Below are 9,266 nucleotides of genomic sequence, written 5' to 3' on the forward strand. Positions count from 1 at the left end.
TATCGTGCCTTTCATCACCTCAGGATGACCTGAAGAGCTTTACAACCAATAATGTTCTTTTGAAGTATAGTCACGATTGTAATGGAAACATAACAGCCAATTTACACACAGCATCCAAATAATCTGTTTTAGGAAGTAATTGAGGGATAAATATTGATCAGCACACCGGGACAACTCCCCTACTCGTCTTCAAATAGTGCCATGAGATCTTTTACTGCTTTCTGAGAGGGCAGGCAGAGTCTCATACAAAAGGCAGCACCTCCAACAGTATGGCACTCAAGTGTCAACCTGGATTATGTGTTCAAATATGTGGAAGGGGGGGAGCTTAAACCCATGAGCTCCTGACTCAGAAGAAAGATTGCTACCAACTGAGCTAAGCTAACACTTAGGACAGGATTTTCCTTCCGGGGGTGGGAAATAGAAGTCAGGATTGTTTCCGGGTCCCAAACCTGCCCCTGGGGGGAAACAGTCATCGGCCCCAATTTTCATGGGTGCGCCCTTTAATTGGCCTGGAGATAGGATTGGCGGCCAATTAGGCGCAGGAACAAAGAAGGCACTGTTCAAGTGTGGGGCTGATTTAAACAGACAACCGCAGCCATTACTGTGGCTGCCCTCTCGCTGCTTTACCTTCAGTTTGGAAGATCATATAATCAATGAATGTCTCAAAAGAGGCAGAGGCCTGCAACCTGGGGCAGGGTAGCCTTTCAGTTCATGGATGGGGACCTAAAGGTCCTCCTTGAGGCTGTAAGGAAGAGGAAGAAGGTCTTCTTCCCAGAGGGTGGCAGGAGGAGGCCACCGCCTAGATAAGCAAGCCTGGACGGAGATAGCTGACACAGCAGAAGGAATGTGGTGCACAGAAATTGGATCCAGTGTAGGAAGAGGTTTAATGAGCTGATACACTCCAGCAAGGTGAATGCAATCACCAACTCTCAGGACATCCTTGCTGGGAGATTTGTTAGTGCTGTTGGGGGGAGTTTAAACTAATTTGGCAGCGGGATGGGATACAGAGTGGAGGTACAGTAGGGGGTAATGCACAGTATAATGTAGAAGAGAAACTGAGTCAGTCTGGAAGGCAGAGCAAATATAGACTTGTTAAGGCTCAAGTGAATAATGCAAGGCTGGATTGCATCTATTTTAATGCAAGGAGTCTTACAAGTAAGGCAGATGAATTGAGGGCATTGATTCACACATGGGAATATGCTATTACTGCTATCACAGAGACATGGTTGAAGGAGGGGCAGGACTGGCAGCTCAATATTCCATGGTACAGAATCTTCAGGCGTGACAGGGGAGGGGGTAAAAGAGGAAGTGGCATTGCACTATTGATCAAGGAGTCAATTACTGCAATAAGGAGGGATGATATCTTAGAAGGTGCCTCAAATCATGCCATATGGGTAGAACTTAAAAACAAAAAGGGGGCAATCACGTGGCTGGGAGTGTACTATAGGCCTCCAAACAGTCAGGGAGAGATAGAGGAGCAGATATGTAGGCAAATCTCAGAGAGGTGTAAAAATAATAGGGGATTTCAACTTCCCCAATATCAACTGGGATAGTCTTAGTGCAAAAGGCTTAAAGGGGGCAGAATTCTTAAAATGCATACAGGAGAGCCTATTGAGCCAGCACGTAGAAAGTCCTACCAGAGAAGGGGCGGTACTGGACCTAATCCTAGGGAATGAAGCCAGACAAGTGGAAGAAGTGTCAGTGGGGGAACATTTCGAGGATAGTGACCATAAATCTGTAAGATTTAAGGTAGTTACGGAAAAGTGCAAAGATGGACCGGAAATAAAGGTACTGAATTGAGGGAAGGCCCATTTCAATCCGATAAAACAGGATCTGGCCAAAGTGGACTGGGAGCAGCTACTTGTAGGAAAGTCTACATCAGACCAGTGGGAGTCATTCAAAGAGGAAATAGTGAGAGTTCAGAGCCAACATGTTCCTGTAAAGGTGAAGGGTAGGACCACCAAGTCCAGGGAACCCTGGATGTCAAGGGATATAGGGGAATGGATAAGAAAAAAAAAGGAGGCTTATGGCAGATTCAGAGCGCTGAAAACAGCAGAGACACTAGAGGAGTATAGAAAGTGTAGGGGTGGGGGGGTACTTAAAAAAGTAATTAGGAGAGCAAAGAGGGGACATGAAAAAACACTGACGGGTAAGATAAAGGAAAATCCCAAGGCATTTTATAAGTATATTAAGGGCAAGAGGATAACCAGGGAAAGAGTAGGGCCCATTAGGGATCAAAGTGGCAATCTGTGTGTGGAGCCGGAGGACATAGGTGAAGTTTTAAATGAATACTTTTCATCTGCGTTCACTATGGAGAAGGACTATGTAGGTGTAGAGATCAGGGAGGGGGATTGTGATATACTTGAACATATTAGCATTGAAAGGGAGGAAGTATTAGCTGTTTTAGCAGGCTTAAAAGTGGATAAATCCCCAGGCCCAGATGAGATGTATCCCAGGCTGTTATGTGAGGCAAGGGAGGAGATAGCAAGGGCTCTGACACAAATTTTCAAATCCTCTCTGGCCACAGGAGAAGTGCCAGAGGACTGGAGAACAGCGAATGTGGTACCATTATTCAAGAAGGGTATCAGCGATAAACCAGGTAATTACAGGATGGTGAGTCTAACTTCAGTGGTAGGGAAACTATTGAAAAAAATTCTGAGGGACAGGATTAATCTCCACTTGGAGAGGCAGGGATTAATAAGGAATAGTCAGCATGGCTTTGTCAAGGGCAGATTGTGTCTAACTAACTTGATTGAATTTTTCGAGGCGGTGACTAGATGTGTAGATGAGGGTAAAGCAGTTGATGTAATCTACATGGACTTCAGTAAGGCTTTTGATAAGGTATTACATGGGAGATTGGTTAAGAAGGTAAGAAGCCATGGGATCCAAGGCAATTTGGCAAATTGGATCCAAAATTGGCTTAGCGGCAGGAGGGAGAGGGTGATGGTCAAGAGTTGTTTTTGCGAGTGGAAGCCTGTGACCAGTGGTGTACCACAGGGATCGGTGCTGGGACCCTTGCTGTTTGTAGTGTACATTAATGATTTAGACGTGATTATAGGAGGTATGATCAGTAAGTTCGCAGATGACATGAAAATTGGTGGTGTCCTAGACAATGAGGAGGAAAAGCTTAGATTACAGGACGATACAGATGGGCTGGTAAGATGGGCAGAGCAGTGGCAAATGGAATTTAATCCTGAGAAGTGTGAGGTGATGCATTTTGGGAGGACTAACAAGGCAAGGGAATATACAATGGATGGTAGGACCCTAGAAAGTACAGAGGGTCAGAGGGACCTTGGTGTACCTGTCCATAGATCACTGAAGGCAGCAGCACAGGTAGATATGGTGGTTAGGAAGGCATATGGGATACTTGCCTTTATTAGCCGAGGCATAGAATATAAGAGCAGGTAGGTTATGCTGGAGCTGTATAAAACACTAGTTAGACCACAGCTGGAGTACTCTGTACAGTTCTGGTCACCACACTATAGGAAGGATGTGATTGCACTGGAGAGGGTGCAGAGGAGATTCACCAGGATGTTGCCTGGGCTGGAGCATTTCAGTTATGAAGAGAGACTGGATAGGCTAGGATTGTTTTCCTTAGAGCAGAGAAGGCTGAGGGGGGACCTGATTTAGGTATACAAAATTATGAGGGGCATTGATAGGTTAGATAGGAATAAACTTTTTCCATTAGCGAAGGGGTCAATAACCAGGGGGCAGAGATTTAAGGTAAGGGGCAGGAGGTTTAGAGGGGATTTGAGGAAAAATGTTTTCACCCAGAGGGTGGTTGGAATCAGGAACACACTGCCAGAAGGAGTGGTAGAGGCAAGAACCCTCACAACATTCATGAAGTATTCAGATGAGCACTTGAAACGCCATAGCATACAAGCTAAGGGCCAAGTGCTGGAAAATGGCATTAGATTAGTTAGGTGCTTGAAGGCCGGCACAGACACGATGGGCCGAAGTGCCTGTTTCTGTGTTGTATAACTCTATGACTCTATGACAGACCTCTGGGTATTCACCCTCCTGCAGACACACCAGCTGAGGAGCCTCAAGGCGCATACTGCTCCTGAATGTGGGAGGAGTGGGTGCCCAGAGCACTTACTGACTTCTCAGAATGGCTCAGAGCCATAGTGCTGCTGTGGACCTAACAGCACTGAAACATGCAACTTCTAATGAATAGGAGCAGCTGGCATTGGCCATATAGACCAGCATTCCCTTATCACGCTCTCTTTTGTGCTTGCAGGAAAAACAGGTCCATAATGTCTGTGAGAGGGCCCAGACGGGAGGAGGGGTTCCATACCTGCACATTGTCACCGCCATGGAGGAGGGAGCCATGGAGATCACCAAGCTCGCAGACAATGAGAAAGTCAGGCAAGACAAAATGAGCATCCGCAGTAGAGATGTTGATTAGAGGGGGTAATGCCTTCATTAAGGGGGAGCCTTGTGCTCCACCCCGTCTGGCAGCATACCAAGCACTGAGTTGAATTGGGAAGCCTCAGCGCTGCAGAGGCGTCTGTTCTCCAAGGCTAGTTTTCATGATCTCTTCTTGTGTCTCCCACAGGTTTTAATGTCGAGGCAATTAGACCAACTCTCTCACCATTATTGGCACAGCAGCAGCAGAGCTCAGAAGAGGCACTGTCACACCTTACAAGCACATCCTCCACCAGCGCAGATATAGTCACCTCGGTGGGTCCTCACACTGCAGTTAGATGGTGTGGCATTGGGTGATGAGCAGGAGGAAATGGCAGAGGCAGCTGTGGGCAGTCCCCCTTGGAGGAGGGAGGACAGACACAGCCCTGCCCAGCTGGCTACAGATGAGGGCCTCAGGAGTCACAGGAATGGAGGCTCTACTTAGACCAGCAGCAGCAGATGTGTTCCCACATGTCACAGTTCCCTGGACTGAGAATGGAAGAGTCCATAGAAACATAGAAAATAGGAGCAGGAGTAGGCCATTTGGCCCTTCGAGCCTGCTCCGCCATTCATAATGATCATGGCTGATCATCCAACTTAGTAGCCTGTTCCGGCTTACGCTCTTTGATCCCTTTAGACCCAAGAGCTATATTTAACTCCTTTTTGAAAACATACAATGTTTTGGCCTCAACTGCTTTCTGTGGTAGCGAATTCCACAGGCTCACCACTCTCTGGGTGAAGAAATTTCTCCTCATCTCAGTCCTGAAAGGTTTACCCCGTATCCTTAGACTATGACCCCTGGTTCTGGACTCCTCCACCATCGGGAACATCCTTCCTGCATCTACCCTGTCAAGTCCTGTTAGAATTTTATAGGTTTCTATGAGATCCACCCTCACTCTTCTGAACTCCAGCGAATATAATCCTAACCGACTCAATCTCTCCTCATATGTCAGTCCTGCCATCCCAGGAATCAGTCTGATAAACCTTTGCTGCACTCCCTCTATAGCAAGAAAATCCTTCCTCAGATAAGGAGACCAAAACTGCACACAATATACCAGGTGTGGCCTCACCAAGGCCCTGTATAATTGCAGCAAGACATCCCTGCTTCTGTACTCGAATCCTCTCGCTATAAAGGCCAACATACCATTTGCCTTTTTTACCGCCTGTTGCACCTGCATGCTTACCTTCGGCGACTGGTGTACGAGAACACCCAGGTCTTGCCGCATATTCCCCTCTCTCAGTTTATAGCCATTCAGATAATAATCTGCCTTCCTGTTTTTGCTACCAGAGTGAATAACCTCACATTTATCCACATTATACTGCATCTGCCATGCATTAGCCCACTCAACATGTCCAAATAACCCTGAAGCCTCTCTGCATCCTCCTCACAACTCGCCCTCCCACACAGTTTTGTGTCATCTGCAAATTTGGAGATATTACATTTCGTTCCCTCATCTAAATCATTAATGTATATTGTGAATAGCTGGGGTCCTAGCACCGATCCCTGTGGTACCCCACTAGTCACTGCCTGCCATTCGGAAAAAGACCCATTTATCCCTACTCTTTGTTTCCTATCCGCCAACCAATTTTCTATCCATCGCAATACACTACCCCCAATCCCATGCGCTTTAATTTTACATACTAATCTCTTATGTGGGACTTTGTCGAAAGCCTTCTGAAAGTCCAAATAAACCACATCCACTGGCTCCCCCTCATCAACTCTACTCGTGACATCCTCAAAGAATTCTAGTAGATTTGTCAAGCATGATTTCCCTTTCGTAAATCCATGCTGACCCTGTCCGATTCTACCACTGTTCTCCAAGTGCTCTGCTATAAAATCTTTGATATTCTCTCTAGAATTTTCCCCACTACCGACGTCAGGCTGACTGGTCTATAATTCCCTGCTTTCTCTCTACCTCCCTTTTTAAATAGTGGGGTTACATTAGCTACCCTCCAAACTGTAGGAACTGTTCCAGAGTCTATAGAATCTTGGAAGATGACCACCAATGCATCCACTATTTCTAGGGCCACTTCCTTAAGTACTCTGTGATGCATACCATCAGGCCCTGGGGGGTTTATCGGCCTTCAATCCCATCAATTTCCCCAACACCATTTCTCTACTAATACTGATTTCCTTCAGTTCCTCTTTCTCACTAAGCCCTGTGTTCCCCAACATTTCTGGTATGATATTTGTGTCCGCCTTTGTGAAGACAGAACCAAAGTATGCATTTAGTTGCTCAGCCATTTCTTTATTCCCCATAATAAATTCCCCTGTTTCTGACTGTAAGGGACCTACATTTGTCTTCACCAATCTTTTTCTCTTCACATACCTATAGAAACTTTTACAGTCAGTTTTTATGTTCCCCGCAAGCTTGCTCTCGTACTCTATTTTCCCCTTCTTAATCAATCCCTTGGTCCTCCTTTGCTGAATTCTAAACTGCTCCCAATCCTCAGGTCTGTTGTTTTTCCTGGCAAATTTATATGCCTCTTCCTTGGATCTAATGCTATCTCTAATTTCCCTTGTAAGGCATGGTTTGGCTACCTTTCCCATTTTACTTTTGCGCCAGACAGGGATAAACAATTGTTGCAGTTCATCCATGTGCTCTTTAAATGTTTGCCATTGCCTGTCCACATTCATCCCTTTAAGTAATGTTTCCCAATCTGTCATGACCAACTCGTGCCTCATACCTTCGTAGTTTCCTTTACTAAGATTCAGGACCCTTGTCTCAGAATCAACTACGTCACTCTCCATCTTGATGAAGAATTCTATCAAATTATGGTCGCTCGTCCCCAAGGGGTCTCGCACCACTAGATTGTCAATTAATCCTCTCTCATTACACAATACCCAGTCTAGTATGGCCTGTTCTCTAGTTGGTTCCTCAACGTCTTGGTCCAGAAAACCATCCTGTATACACTCCAAGAATTCCTCCTGTACGGTATTGTGACTAATTTGATTTGCCCAATCTATATGCAGGTTAAAGTCACCCATAATTACAGATGTTCCTTTACCGCATGCATCTCTAATTTCCTGTTTAATGCCATTCCCAACATCACCACTACAATTTGTGGGTCTATATACAACCCCCACTAACGGTTTTTGCCCCTTAGTGTTTCTCAGCTCTGCCCATACAGATTCCACATCGTCAGACCTAATATCTTTCCTCACTATTGCATTAATTTCCTCTTTAACCAGCAATGCAACTCCAAAAGGCAAAAGCCTTTTGCTTTTTGTCTGTCCTTCCTAAATACTGAATATCCCTGGATGTTCATTTCCCATCCCTGGTCACCTTGCAGCCATGTCTCCGTAATCCCAACTATATCATACCCGTTTACATCTATTTGCGCGATGAATTCATCCACTTTATTGCGAATGCTCCGAGTCTTAAGGCACAAAGCCTTAAGGCTTGTCTTTTTAACATTACTTGTCCTCTTCCCAATATTTTTCAGTGTGTCCCTGTTTGATTCTGGCCCTTGATTTCTCTGCCTATCACTTTTCTTATTCCCCTTGCTGTCTTTTGTTCTTGTCTTTGATCCCCCCTCCTCTGACTCCTTGCAAAGGTTCCCATCCTCCTGCCATTTTAGTTTAAACCCTCCCCAACCACTCTAGCAAATACTCCCCCTAGGAGATGAGTCCCAGTCCTGACCAGGTGTAACCCGACCAGTTTGTACAGGTCCCACCTCCCCCAGAACCGGTCCCAATGCCCCAGGAATCTAAACCCCTCCCCCTCACACCATCTCTTTAGCCACATATTCATCTGATATATCCTGCTATTTCTACTCTGGCTAGCACTGACGTAGTAATTCTGAGATCACTACCTTTGAGGTCCTACTTTTCAACTTATTTCCTAGCTCCCTATATTCTGCTTTTAGGACCTCATCCTTTTTTTTTACCTATGTCATTTGTACCAATGTGTTCACTGGCTGTTCACCTTCCCCCTTCAGAATGTCCTGTAACCGCTCTGAGACATCCTTGACCCTAGCACCAGGGAGGCAATATACCATCCTGGAGTCTCTTTGCGGCCACAGAAACACCTATCTATTCCCCTTACAGTTGAATCCCCTCTTAACTATTGCATTCCCACATTTTTTACTCCTCCCCTGTGCATTCAGCTGATTTGCATCCCCATGGTTCAGGGCTTTGAGCACATGAGCTCCTCCATGGAGAACCATATACGGCAGTACACAGAGTGAATGCAGGAACTGCACCCTAACATACACAGGATGCATACCACACTATTTAGCATGGACCAGTCAGTGGTGCTGATGGCACAGGGATGTCTGGAGGGGATATCTGTTGCACCCCAGCTGGTGCTCCTCAAGGGCTGAGGATGATACCTGGACTACAGGGGTTAAGTTACGAGGAGAGATTACACAAATTAGGCCTGTTTTCGCTAGAATTTTTTAGATTAGAGATACAGCACTGAAACAGGCCCTTCGGCCCACCGAGTCTGTGCCGACCATCAACCACCCATTTATACTAATCCTACACTAATCCCATATTCCTACCAAACATCCCCACCTGTCCCTATATTTCCCTACCACCTACCTATACTAGTGACAATTTATAATGGCCAATTTACCTATCAACCTGCAAGTCTTTTGGCTTGTGGGAGGAAACCGGAGCACCCGGAGAAAACCCACGCAGACACAGGGAGAACTTGCAAACTCCACACAGGCAGTACCCGGAATCGAACCCAGGTCCCTGGAGCTGTGAGGCTGCGGTGCTAACCACTGCGCCACTGTTAAGGTTAAGGGGTGATCTGATTGAAGTCTTCAAGATATTAACAGGAAAAGACAGGCTAGATAAAGATAAACTATTTCCACTGGTTGAAGATTCTAAAACTAGCGGGCATAGTCTA

Source organism: Heterodontus francisci, chromosome 4, assembly GCF_036365525.1.
Source record: "Heterodontus francisci isolate sHetFra1 chromosome 4, sHetFra1.hap1, whole genome shotgun sequence".
NCBI lineage: Eukaryota > Metazoa > Chordata > Chondrichthyes > Heterodontiformes > Heterodontidae > Heterodontus > Heterodontus francisci.